The 14,631-nt window shown below is 41.9% G+C and overlaps 1 long non-coding RNA gene across 1 annotated transcript in view; it reads left to right on the top strand.

Annotated features, from left to right (window-relative positions):
* The window catches only part of LOC129647839 (uncharacterized), a 36,712-nt gene extending 22,644 nt beyond the window's left edge, over positions 1–14,068 (top strand). The window contains exon 3 of the long non-coding RNA XR_008712536.1: positions 13,872–14,068. This is a non-coding gene — a long non-coding RNA (uncharacterized LOC129647839). The remainder of the gene's footprint in view (positions 1–13,871) is intronic.
* The last annotated feature ends 563 nt before the right edge of the window (positions 14,069–14,631 follow it).

Below are 14,631 nucleotides of genomic sequence, written 5' to 3' on the forward strand. Positions count from 1 at the left end.
AATTATGCAAGGACAGCATGGAGGCTGTTCCACCGGTCCTGGATTTGAGACTGAGATGGATCCAACAAGATGTTTTTAAAGATTTCCAACCCTGGGCAGAGGGAACCATCAAGCGGAGTGAAAGTTGGAAATTTAGGAAGATGTGTGGTTCTACTTGGACTCTCGGACAGATGCTCCATTTCACCACCGACATGACTTATCTGCGGGTGCTGTAAATAGGACTGTTTGAATGTGCTGGGAGGCAGCGCTGTGGGCGGCCCAGGGCGGGTGTCACCTGTGAAGAAGACTGACTGGTAGAAAGAGCTGTCTTAGTCAGCTTGGGCTGCTACACCAAAACACCACAGACTGGGTGGCTTAAACCACGGATCTTTATTTCTCACAGTTCTGGAAGCTGGGGAGTTCAAGATCAAGGCAGTGCCAGATTCAGTGTCTGGTGAGGGCCTGCCTCCTGTCTGGTAGACTGCCACCTTCTTGCTCTGCCCTCACATGGCTTTTTCTTGGTGCATGGCCCTGGAGCGCAGAAAATCTCTCTCTCTCCCTCTTCTTTAAGGGTGCTAATTATATCATGACATTCCTATTTTCAAGACTTAATCCAAATCTAAGTACCTCCCAAAGGCTACACCTCCAAATACCATCACATGGAGAGTTAGGGCTTCAACATACAAATTTAAGGAGGGACAAGAAAGAGATCAAACCAGTCAATCTTAAATGAAATCAACACTGAATACTTATTGGAAGGACTGATGCTGAAGCTGAAACTCCAATACTTTGGCCACCTGATGTGAGGAGCTGACTCGTTGGAAAAGACTCTGGTGCTGGGGAAAATGGAGGGCTAGAGGAGAAGGAGGTGACAGAGGATGAGATGGTTGGATGGAATCACCAACTCAATGGACATGAGTTTGAGAAAACTCCAGGAGATAGTGAAGGGCAGGGAAGCCTGGTGTGCTGTAGTCCATGGGGTCGTAAAGAGTCAGTCATGACTGAGTGACTAAATAACAACAACACACCATTCAGCTCATGTTTGCATCATAGGCTTGGCCATCAGATTCCCAGAGTCCTTCTGGCCAGTAGATCCCCCATTATGTGAACTCACACAGTGCTGGTGCAAGACTAAGCCTTTTCTTACCCACTTATCCCCAGGGATCTATGCAGCCCAGAATCACATGGGCTTGGATAACAGGTGAAAAGCAGGAGTTAGGAAACTCTGGCCATGTTGTGGTTGTACAGAGTCATAGTCATGGAGAGAGGACAGTGACATGTGTAGGTCAGCTGGCTCTCCATCTCACAGGGGTTAGTGATTTGGAGGGGAAGCAGATCTGAGCTCCTTAACAGAGCCATGCTATATGAATGGTTACCAGCCTGTCTTTAGTATCACTGCTCTGAATCAGAAAATGGACTGAAATTGCCAAACAGTGGCGATGAAGGTGCACTTGGACTTTCTGGACAGACCAGGCGCCAAGACTCAAACTGGTGTAGGAGAAATAAGTATTTATTAAGCATCCATTTATAAGATAGTACTCTGAGGCTAAAAAAAAGATCACTGACCCTAGTATTAACCTTCATTTTGGTACTGAAAAAAAAGTTATCTTGCATGTAGTAGTTGTTGTTGTTTAGTCACTAAGTTGTGTCAGATTCTTTGAGACCCTGTGGACTGTGGCCCACCAAGTGTCTCTGTCAAGATTTCTCAGGCAAGAATACGGGAGTGGTCCATTTCCTTCTCTAGGGGATCTTCCTGAGCCAGGGATCGAACCCGCATCTCCTGCATTGGCAGGCAGATTACTGCGGAGCCAGCGGGGAATCCCTTTTGCACTTAGTCTTTCAGTAAATGTTGAATTGAACAATGTAATTGAATGGTGATTCAGCTGAGGTCTAAATAGAGGAAGGGAGACCCTGAAGCTCTTCCAGTCCTGGAATAGATGGCAAGTAAGGCTTCTGTGTGCCAGTCTGGAGCCACAGCTTTCAAAAGCAATTCAAAGGTTACACAGTTGAGACACAAGAGAAAAAATAAACAGCTTTTGAATTGCTAATTCTTTAGGTCCTTAAGGCAGTAAGTTTATTTAGCAGCATGGAGCTCTTTGTGGGGTGTTAGAAGAACATTTTGTTTATTCATTCACTTATTCATTCATTCACTTATTCATTACATAATTATGAAGCACATACCATATACTAGGTGCTGGGCTTAGCACCAAGGCTAGAGTAGCAAATAAGATAAACACAGTTTTGTCCTTAAGAAGCCTCTAGCCCTGGGAGGAAGCCGAACATTGAAAACAGATGTTTTAAGTGTGATGAATGAGTGATGGGGCAATGCAAGGTGCTATGGATTGAATTTTTCATATAATGAAATTTTTATTAACTCAAAATATGATTCAAATGAAAATTAAATTTTATCACAAACATATTGTGGCCATGACTTTTCAAGTGAATTGTAATGAACATATTGGGACTTACTCATATAAACAAGTGTTTTCTCCAACAAAGACTCGCTCTGAGAGCGTGTGTTCGTATTTCAATGATATTTTTCTGGTTCAGTTCAGTTCAGTTGCTTAGTCATGTCTGACTCTTTGTGACCCCATGGACTGTAGCACACCAGGATTCCCTGTCTGTCAACAACTCCCGGAGTTTGCTCAAACTCATGCCCATTGAGTCGGTGATGCCATCCAACCATCTTATCCTCTGTCATCCCTTTCTCCTCCTGCCTTAAATCTTTCCCAGCACCAGGGTCTTCTCCAATGGGTCTTCTCCAATGGGTCAGTTCTTCAAATCAGGTGGCCAGAGTATTGGAGTTTCACCTTCAGCATCAGTCCTTCCAATGAATATTCAGGACTAATTTCCTTTAGGATTGACTGGTTGGATCTCCTTGCAGTCCAAAGGACTCTCAAGATTCTTCTCCAACACCACAGTTCAAAAGTAACTTTTCTGGTTACTAGTATGTATTATCATTTCAAATTTGCACTAAAGGGTGGATATATTCTCCTGACTCTTCTTTTACTGTTGATCCTTTGATCTTAATTCTGGCTTCTAGAGTTGCTGTGCATGACCATGGCTTTGTCTCTACCTAGCTGCATGAGCTTGGCAAGTTATGTGACCTTGGTTTTCTGAAGAGCAGAATGTTGTTTGTGATTCTATCCTGTTTTGACTCTTATCAACCTGATGTCTTATTTCGGGACTCCCACCACCTGAACCTGCAGGCTGTTGTCAGGGAGGGGAGGGCCCAGTGGACAGTAGGTGCCATTCATCTGTTCTATGCTGTGCACCTGTGCTGACTAGCTGATGGAGGGAGTGGTTCTTTTCTACTTCAGTTTCGCTGCTAATTACAGACACAGACTTTATCATATAGGAGACATGCTCAGAGTGACTGATACCTATCAGTGTTGGGATCTTCCTCAGACATGCAAAACAAGTGAGGCAACCACTATTTGTGATGGTCTTAGTCCCAAAGCCATGCCATTCATCCCCAGGGCCCTTATAAAAGTGCAGACTGAGATCCACTTTGCTGATATACTGAGGGTCCCTAGACCATTAGACCATTCAGGTAAGACCTAAATCAAATCCCTAATGATTATGCAGTGGAAATGAGAAATAGATTTAAGGGACTAGAGCTGATAGACAGAGTGCCTGATGAACTATGGACGGAGGTTCATGACATTGTACAGGAGATAGGGAGCAAGACAATCCCCAAGAAAAAGAAATGCAAAAAAGCAAAACGGCTGTCTGAAGAGGTCTTACAAATAGCTGTGAAACAAAGAGAAGGAAAAAGCAAAGGAGAAAAGGAAAGATATACCCATTTGAATGCCGAGTTCCAAAGAATAGCAAGGAGAAATAAGAAAGCCTTCCTCAGTGATCAATGCAAAGAAATAAAGGAAAACAATAGAATGGGAAAGACTAGAAATTTCTTCAAGAAAATTAGAGATACCAAGGGGATATTTCATGCAAAGATGGGCACAATAAAGGACAGAAATGGACCTAACAGAAGCAGAAGACATTAAGAAGAGCTGGCAAGAATACACAGAAGAACTGTACAAAAAAGATCTTCATGACCAAGATAATCACGATGGTGTGATCACTCACCTAGAGCCAGACATCCTAGAATGTGAAGTCAAGTGGGCCTTAGGAAGCATCACTATGAACAAAGCTAGCAGAGGTGATGAAATTCCAGTTGAGCTATTTCAAATCCTAAAAGATGATGCTGTGAAAGTGCTGCACTCAATATGCCAACAAATTTGGAAAACTCAGCAGTGGCCACAGGACTGGAAAAGGTCAGTGTTCATTCTAATCCCAAAGAAAGGCAATGCCAAAGAATGCTCAAACTACCATACAATTGTACTCATCTCACACACTAGTGACTTAATGCTCAAAATTCTCCAAGCCAGGCTTCAGCAATATGTGAGCCATGAACTTCCAGATGTTCAAGCTGGTTAGAAAAGGCAGAGGAACCAGAGATCAATTGCCAACATCCATTGGATCATCGAAAAAGCAGGAGAGTTTCAGCAAAACATCTATTTCTGCTTTATTGACTATGCCAAAGCCTTTGACTTTGTGGATTACAACAAACTATGGAAAATTCTGAAAGAGATGGGAATACCAGACTACCTGACCTACCTCTTGGGAAATCTGTATGCAGGTCAGGAAGCAACAGTTAGAACTGGACATGGAACAACAGACTGGTTCCAAATAGGAAAAGGAGTACGTCAAGTCTGTATATTGTCACCCTGATTATTTAACTTATATGCATAGTACATCATCTTGTGCTATGCTAGGCTGGATGAAGCATAAGCTGGAATCAAGATTGCTGGGAGAAATATCAATAACCTCAGATATGCAGATGATACCACCCTTATGGCAGAAAGTGAAGAAGAACTAAAAAGCCTCTTGATGAAAGTGAAAGAGGAGAGTGAAAAAGTTGGCTTAAAGCTCAACATTCAGAAAACAAAGGTCATAGCATCCAGTCCCATCACTTCATGGAAAATAGATGGAGAAACAATGGAAACAGTGACAGACTTTATTTTTTGGGGCTCCAAAATCACTGCAGATGGTGACTGCAGCCATGAAATGAAAAGACACTTGCTCTCCTTGGAAGAAAACTTATGTACCAACATAGATGGCCTATAGAGCAGAGACATTACTTTGCCAACAAAGGTCCATCTAGTTAAGGCTATGGTTTTTCTAGTAGTCATGTATGGATGTGAGAGTTGGACTATAAAGAAAGCTGAGCACCGAAGAATTGATGCTTTTGAACTGTGGTGTTGGAGAAGACTCTTGAGAATCCCCTGGACTGCAAGGAAATCCAACCAGTCCATCCTAAAGGAAATCAGTCCTGAATATTCGTTGGAAGGACTGATGTTGAACCTGAAACTCCAATATTCTAGCCGCCTGATGTGAAGAGCTGACTCACTGGAAAAGACCCTGATGCTGGGAAAGATTGAAGGTGGGAGGAGAAGGGGACAACAGAGGATGAGATGGTTGAATGGCTCACAGACTCAATGGACATGAGTTTGAATAAACTCCAGGAGTTGGTGATGAATAGGGAGACCTGGCATGCTGCAGTCCATGGCTAAGTCGCTTCAGTCGTGTCCAACTCTGTGTGACCCCATAGACGGCAGCCCATCAGGCTCCCCTGTCCCTGGGATTCTCTAGGGAAGAACACTGGAGTGGGTTGCCATTTCCTTCTCCAATGCATGAAAGTGAAAAGTGAAAGTGAAGTCGCTCAGTCGTGTCTGACTCTTAGCGACCCCATGGACTGCAGCCTACCAGGTTCCTCCGTCCATGGAATTTTCCAGGCAGGAGTGGTGGAATGGGGTGCCATTGCTCATGGAGTCGCAAAGAATTGGACACGACTGAGCGACTGACTGAACTGAACTGAGGGTCCCTGGACCATAGCAGAAAATGAAGTGCTGAGAGCCTCAGGGATTATCTGGGTATGCTTTCTCCATGATCAGGCAGCACATGTGTGCATTCTGCTGACTAGGTTGGCCACAGGTGGCTTCAGAGTATCCACATCGATGGCAAGAGGAGCCTTGGAGGTCGTCTGCTTTCATCTTATCATGAGTAAGTGAGGAAAGAGATTAATGGACACTTTTGAGATCACACGGCTATGTTGAACTCATGTTCTCCTGAATTGATGTTCCAGTCGGCTTCCTCTCCATCTCTGATCACTGGGCTCTTTGTTCAAACATCTGTAATTATGATCCAGTGCTGCACATGATTGATTAGGAAGTTTCAACATGGAGGCCTATGGGCTGTGCCCAGCATTCTTATCTGATTGTGTCCAACTCTTGTGACCCGTTGGACTGTAGCCTGCCAGGCTCCTCTGTACATGGGATTTCTGAGTCAAGAATACTGGAGTGGGTTGCCATTTCCTTCTCCAGAGTCTCTTCGCAACCCAGGAATCCAACCCAGGTCTCCTCCATTGCAGGCAGATTCTTTATGAGCTACGAGGGAAGTCCTTAGTTGTCTACAGAGTTTGACAATTGAGATGCTATTTTAAAGTCCATGATGCATTTACATGAAATGAAAAATTTTATTTTTCATTTTCTCTTGAAAAATGCAGAAAACTCTGGAACAGCAACACAGCGATCATGATGTAAGGTTTTGTGCTCTCTCCAGATTGCCAATGTCCCCCCACTTTCATGACTGTGTTTATTCTCACCTAAGAGTTACCCTGAGAAGAGTTATCTGATGGCTCTGTGAGACTTGCCCAATACCTCTGTGTAAGGGTATGTTCTACATACACTTGGGCTTCCCTGGTGGCTCAGACGGTAAAGCATCTGCCTGTAGTGCAGGAGACCCGGGTTCAGTCCCTGGGTTGGGAAGATCCCCTGGAGAAGGAAATGGCGACCCACTCCAGTATCCTTGCCTGGAAAATTCCATGGACTGAGGAGCCTGGTAGGCTACAGTCCATGGGGTCGCGAAGAGTTGGACACGACTGAGCGACTTCACTTCAAGTGTATGCTCTAGGGCCCTCACCAAGCTTCTACCATGCCCAAATCCACCTGTCCTGACTCTAAATGATGCCAGTGCCCCAACCCCTGCATCTAGCCATGCTCATTCACTAGCATCCCCAGTGTCTTTCTGATGGATCCTCTCCTTCTGTCCTTTGTAGAAAAACTCACCTTCCTGTTTCAACCAAACTGCTCTTTATTTCCCTCAGAATCGCCAGTAAGCCTTTGGCATAGGATATTAAACTGGGATTTATAACCTTCCAGGAGACAGAAAATTCCCAGAATCCATATGGATTCAAATTTTGAATGTGTGTGCATTTTTAAAATTAACTTTCACAGGAGTATAGTTGCTTTACAATGTTGTGTTTCTATTGTAAAGTGAAGTGAATCAGCTGTGTACATATATCCTCTCTTTTTTTGGATTTCCTTGCCATTTAGGTCACCACAGAACACTGAGTAGAGTTCCTTATGCTGTATAGTAGATTCCATTAGTTATCTATTTTATACATAGTATCAATAGTGTATGTAAGTAACTTTTTAAAAAAATTATCATTATTATTATTCGGCTGTGTTGCTTCTGACTTTGTTGCTTTGAGGGGGTTGTTCTCTAGTTTGGTGCACAGGCTTCTCATTGCAGTAGCTTCTCTTGTTGTGGGTCACAGGCTCTATGGCTCCTGGGCTTCAGTAGTTTTGGCCTGTGGGCTCTAGAGCACAAGCTCAATTGGTTGTGGTACTTGGGCTTAGTTGCTCTGCCGCATGTGGAATCTTCCGGGACCAGTCATCAAACCCATGACCCTGCGCTGGCAGGTGGATTCTTAACCACTGGACCACCATGGAAGTCCCTGTAAGTCATTTTAAAGGAAACTATCCATGGCTTTCTTTCATCTTTTTTTTACAAAGCCCTGGAGGAGGGTACGGCAACCTGTTCCAGTATTCTTGCCTGGAGGGTCCCATGGACAGAGGAGCCTGGTGGGCTACAGTCCCTGGGGTCACAAAAAGTTGGAGATGACTAAAGCAGCTTAGTACAACAGTACTTGTTTTCTGCCCTCTGCTTACCCTTTATGAGTCTTTCTCCTCTTTGTAGGTTTCTTCCCCAGTGAGCAGGCTCTGTGGTCTTAAGGCCATGTTTCCAAGGGGTGGTTAAAGAGGGAGAAATGTGGTTCTTGCTACAAACACTGAGAAGGTTGCATATTTGCCTCGAATCTGGAATAAGACCTTTTGAATATTTTTTTTTCTTTTAATTTTATAAAAACTCCTTACATTTTGATTTAGGGTAAATCTTTTCAGAAGACTTATTAGTGCTTCATACCTATTTAAACCTTCTAAATTCTCCATTACAAATCCAAGAAGTGAGAGGAGAAGAAGAAGAAGAGACTTGCCACCCTGTTGCAGAGTGGCAGAGAGGAAAACTCAAGGAAATAAGTATTTGTTTTAGTGAACTGTTGACTACTAATTAAGAAATGATAAACCAAAAATCAAAACTATGGTCTCTCCTAGCTCTGACAAGCTGCATATTTTGAGGAATATTCAGCTGCAACAATAATAAAAACAGCAACAATTATTATTCCTTTTTGAGAAAGATGTTCTCCAGGTTGACTTGGTAGCTCAACTATGTCACCAAGGACCAGGGCTCATTTGACTTAATGTTCCAACTTGCCACTTGATGGTTGCAAGATCAGCTTTGCATAGCTGAATATTATGTTCTTAAATGTCATAAATAAAAGAAAGGGGTACAGAACTGGGATTTTTCCTTCTTCCTTTATTGAACACTTAATATGATACCTGCACTCAACAAAATTTCTGGTGTATAATGCAATACTGTTAAGTATAGGTACTATATTGTATAGCAGATCTAAGGAGCACATTCATCTAACATAACTGAAACTTTATACTCATTGAACAACAATTCCCCATTCCCCTCCCCCAGTCCCTGATAAACAATGTTCTACTCTCTGCTTCTGAGTTTGACTGTTTTAGACTCCTCATATAAGTGTGATCATGGAACGTTTGTCTTTCTGTGACTGCCTATTTTATTTAGCATAATGTCATCTGGGTTCATATATATTTCTATAGATAGCAAGATTTCTTTAAGGTTAATATTTCATTGTCTGTATATTCCACATTTTCTTTATCCATTCATTCACTGATGGACATTTAGACTGTTTCCGTATCCTAACTATTGTGTACAACGCTTCCATGACTATGCAGTGCAGACATCTCCAGTGCTGACTTCAATTCTTTTGGCTATATACCCAGAAGTGAGACTGCTGAGTCATATGATACTTCTAAGCTTAATTTCTAGAGGAACCTCCATACTATTTTCCATAGTGGTTGCACTATTGCATTCCCACAAATAGTGTACAAGGGTTCCAATTTTTCCACATTCTTGTCAACACTTGATATCTTTTTTTAAAATATAATAGCCATACTAGGAGGTATGAAGTGATATTTCATTGTGGCTTTGATTTGCATTTCCCTGGTGATTAGTGATGTTGAGCACCTGCTTATATATTTGTTGGTTGTTTGTATTTCTTCTTTGGATGTCTATTCAAAGCCTACATCCACTTTTTAAAGTTAGTGATTTGTAAGTTTTTCTATTGAGTTGTAATAGTTTCTTATATATTTTGGACGTTAAGCCCTCATCAGCTATAGAGTTTACAGATATTTACTCCCATTCCGAAGATTGACTTCTCATTTTGCTGTTTCCTTTCCTGTGTAGAAGCTTTCTTTCTTTCTTTTTTTCCTTCTTCTGTCTCTCTTTTATCAGGAAAGGAAAACTTTCCCAAAGCTCTTCAGCAGTCTTGTCCACTGGCTACAACTGGTTTCCATGGACACCTCTAACTGCAAGGGAAATTGAGGGAAAGTATGGCCTTTCTCTTGTAGGAGTTGAAAAAAGGAGGAGGGGAGGAACACAGCCAAAACATGGCCAAAGGACATTGTGCACCACAGCTGCTGGCCTCTCTCTGGGTTAGCCAAGAAGAGAACTAGGATCTGAGTTAGGCATTGGTGGCTGCAGCTGCTGCTTCAGTAGGCTAGTCTCTCAATCTCCATCCCTTTTCTTGGACTCTGCTCCATCAGGAATCAATGACTTAAAATGTCTGCTTACATTCTACCTTACCCGCTAGATGCCCTCCTTGAGGGAAAGGGCTATGATTTACTTAACACCCAGAATCTGACTCATGGGAGGTTTTGTTTTTTTGTTTTTTTTTAAGGGAGGAAAGTACAAATTCATTGATTTTATATTCATTAATCAAATACATTAATTAATTGAGATCCCATTTACTAAGACTCATTATTACAAAAGCAAAATGTTATGTTTCTGAGTGCTAAAAGTGGAAAAAAGTAAGATAAAGACATAGTAAACAATAGAGGGGTATGCTTAACAATTTCAGAGGAATAATAATTTATGTAGTTATTTTAAGAAGAAATTCTTTCTGTCCTCTATATTTTTGCCTTCCTTGGCACCCAGGAAAGAAAGATTGTGCCAAGCCTTTTAGAACTGATTCACCTAAAAGTACTGTATATCATTTATGGTTTTCCAAAACAATGTCTTACTTGACGTAAACAATAAATGTGTGATGTAAGCAAGGGGAGTTTAGAGGCCTCGTATTTAATGTTATGGGACAAAACTAATGATACAAGGTCAAAAATCAACAATTTAGGATTGTTTTAAGACCCATTCTTTCCCCCAGTGTCACCAAAAGAATCCTGTAAATGCCGGTGCAGTTTCTACTTGCTATGCTCTTGCAAGAGGGAAGATCTTTTTGCTGGAAGAAGAGATAAATTGATCTAGATATTACAGTACTCAGAGGGTGGAAAGAGAGGATGAAAATGATGGAAAGCTTTATGAGTAGGGAGTGAAAGAGGAAGCTTTTTATTTTTTTCCCTGGAGACCAGAGCCAGAGTAACTATGTTAAAAAAAAAAAAAAGGTAGAGAGGAAAGAGAATTTGAATGTATTTCTGAGAACTACATATTTTCACCTCCTTTAATGTCTTCAGAGAGTCATGAATAATAAATAAAACTTCACCTTTAGTATTTTTAATTTGGGGATGTTGTTCCTTAAATCTGACACTTCTTTGAGACTGAGTCTCATGGGTCTCTGAGTTTATTCGGGTTACACATCCGTGATGAAACAAAGGCTCAGAGAGGTTAAAAGACTTGCAACAAATCAATTATATAGATAATAGAACTTAACTAATGTCTGAATTCCTATTTCATGCTTTATTCTTCCATTTTATTGTATAAAACAAAAATGTATACATTTGATTTTTGTTGTTGTTCTTCTTTGTGTGTGTGTTTCTTTTTTTTGAAAGGAGTATACTTTTGTCCCTTGCTTAATTCATGGAGATTTCAAGTTTTCAGCTTGCTTCCATCAGGCAAATATTTTGTACGATCAGGGGTTTTTCTTTCTTTATTTCCTTTTTATTTTCTTCATTGTTGGCACCTCATGTGAGGCTGTGAGTCCCTCTGAGCTGTGCATCTCAGAGTGATAACTGAATTTCTCAGGGTACAAGTTATTGGGAGGTCGAATTTGTGCTATTTGGTGGCACCACCTTGGTGGCCGACTTGGTTGGCATCTCTGTCTCTGGGCACCCCCTCCCTCTCCCAGGCTGAGTCACAGCCAAAGGCGTCACATCAAAGTCTGAGAGAATGAGGCTCCAACGATGATTCACTAATCAAAGGTTTAGAATTAAGATACATACTACTTATCGCCCGCCTGCACTATCTACGCCCGAGGTTCTGGGAGAGGTTAGCATGCTTGCTCACACCTTGTTAATTCTGACTGATTGAAGGGAGAGGTGTAGAAACATCTTCAGTGTGTGTTTGGGCTTTAGGTAAATCAAAGGTGTTTGTCCCTGTCTGTTGATTAGAGTAAGCAACTGGGTTTGGAAATAGCCAGGTGGTAGAGAGATTGTGGTAGAGAGATTTGGATGACTGGGTTTCTATTTCAGGAAAGGCATAGACCTGGGGCTGGGACTCAAACAGGCAATTTTTATTTTGGCAGGGGAGGTCATTACAGTCATTAATTCAGATCTTGAGGAACTGACTATGGGTAAGGATATAGGAACCGTATATTGGCTGCTTGCTCTCTCTACAGTATATTGTTTTGTTGTTGTTGTTGTTTATAAAAGTTGCAAAAGAAACAGGAATTTCCAAAGAAGCTGAGCATTTAAAGAGGTAGGGACAAAGAAAGAAAGGAAGGAGAAAAGTGCTGCCCTAAGAGGAGAGGTCATTTCAGAACACTTAGGGAAGACCTGGAGGAGGCTCTCACAATGGTCCAGCTGTGATCTGATGAGGACTGAAGTCAGGCAGTGGTGGGGAGGAGAAAGATGAGATGGGAAGAATAGAGAGAGGAAGGAAAAAAGGAAACATGAGGGCTGGAGCCTCTTCCATGGGCCTGGAAAATGCAGATTGGGGCTGCTGGCATCACTTATTATAATTTATTGTAGCTGTGTGGGTGTTCACCCAGGGGAGTGCACCAGCTCCATTCTCCCAGTTCCACATAATCTGGACTCCAATCTAATGGATGTCTGACGACAACAACAACAACCACAACATCATGGAAGCACCCACAGGAAGTAGGATCCCTGGAGCCTCACAGAGTTTGTCTCCTTCATGTGGGGGCATACATGGGGAATGGGATTGAAAATAACCAAGAATAAAAAAATAACCTTTACATTTACAGACTCTCCAAGTTAAATAGGACCATAGTCCGTTCCTGGTGGTAAAGCATTGTTATGTTTTGCTTTCTTTCTAACTGAAAGATGAGACTATAAAATGGAAAGGAGTGGTGAGAGAACTTTGGATATTCAGAAAAGTACAAATAGCTCTTCATGGATTAGATGAAGGTCTATGGGGGAGAGATGTGTCTCAGGGGCTGAGAAAGAGGCCAGGCAGTGGAGAACCTATAAATCATGACAAGGATGTGTATTTTACCTAGTAAGTTACAGGGATCCATGATGACTTTGAGTAGAAGTTACATGATCAGATTTGCATTTAAGAAAATCACTCTAACTGCAGTGTGGCAAGTGCAATAAGGGATGGCAGTTGAGGGTGGGCAAGAGGGATTCATCTCTATTCCATGTCTTTGAACTCTGAACTGTCCTAAAGTTCTAAGATTAGGCTTAAGTCTTTGTTGGACCTAAAATACAACCTCATTCTGACTTAGCTGGATCTCTTAGAGATGGGATTATAAGCCCTTCTAAGCTCCATGTCCATATATCTAAGGCTTGTAGGTGGAATAGTCTTAGAAATTCAGCCAGAAATGATTAAGAAAACAAGGGTTTCAGAAAAACATGTCTGGGATTTCATGGAAGAGCTCTGGCTTCTGGAAGAAATTGCAAAAGGGTAAAGCAACCTGTCACTGAGAAAATCCCAACATTCCCAGTTCCATCCTCTTGAATAGTTATCCTCATCTCACCCCAAAGCCAAAGCAACCTGGAGAAGGACGATCTCCCTCACGTTTGTACAGCTTCCCAGCTTTTACAATTTATTTTTGCAGGTGTGTTTCATTCCATCCTTGCAACTACTTTGTGAGTCTGGCCAACTAGATAAAATCTCAGTCTCAGTTTGCTTCTCTGTTCCCAAGTGGGAGTAATATGTGGCCCACTCATGCCAGATGGCTAATCATCTCAGTCAGAAACCACTCTCGACTCCTGGTCAAGCCTACCTCTCAGCATCATATCTGCAGCAACAAGGCTTGATAATTCATGCTATGTGTTTGCTTGCAAATGAGTCTTCGTGTGACAAAAGAGAAACAGAGTGCCTGGTATGTGGATTGAATTGTGTCCCCCTAAAAAACATGTTCAAGTCCCAAACCCTAGTACCTGTGAATGTGACATTATTTGGAAGTAGGAATTTGCAGGTAAAGCCAAGTTAAGATGATATCCTTATCATGGTCTCTGATCTAATATGACTTGTTTCCTTTTAAGAAGACATAGACACAGGAAGGGTGCCACATGACGACAGGTGCAGCTGTAAGCCAAGGAATGCCAACGATCAATGGCCACCACCAGAAGGCAAGAGAAGATTTTACACAGAGTCTTAGAGGGAGCATGGCCCTGCTGACACCTTAGTTTTAGACTTCTGGTCTCCAGAACTATAAGAGAATAAACTGTTGTTGTTTTAAGCCACCCAGTCCATAGTACTTTGTCATAGCAGTCCTAGGAAACGAAGGCAGTGCCCTTGATCCTAAGTACGTCACACTGTGTCTTTCAACAATCAAACCATTGTGCAGGCAAGTCTAATGAAGAAACTCCTCTGTTCACCAAAGACTTTGGTCAGAAGACCAGTGAATCTTGAGGAAGAGTTTGTACATCAAAATTTGCCCATAAAACCAACAAAAGGAGAAAAGATTATTTTATTTTGTGCATCACCCTTCAGGCTGGGTGTTGAGTTTTTCCAGATTGATATGCCAAGAGGCTCTAACAAAAGGGATAGTTAAATGACTTTAAACCATTTAGAATGTGCCCACATTGCTCTGGGTCTTAGGGATGGGGAGATGAGGAACACCATATCTAAATCCTTGACCTTCTGGAGACTTCATTCTAGTCAGGGAGAATGCTATGTTGTTGATTGATTAACTGAACTGGTTTCTGGCCATATTCTATTAAAAAAAAATTTATGTTAGGGTCAAAGTGGCCAGATATCACTTGCTCTACACATATGCTAATGGAAGAAAGATACTTTTTA

This window comes from Bubalus kerabau, chromosome 3 (genome assembly GCF_029407905.1).
Source record: "Bubalus kerabau isolate K-KA32 ecotype Philippines breed swamp buffalo chromosome 3, PCC_UOA_SB_1v2, whole genome shotgun sequence".
NCBI classification, from domain to species: domain Eukaryota; kingdom Metazoa; phylum Chordata; class Mammalia; order Artiodactyla; family Bovidae; genus Bubalus; species Bubalus kerabau.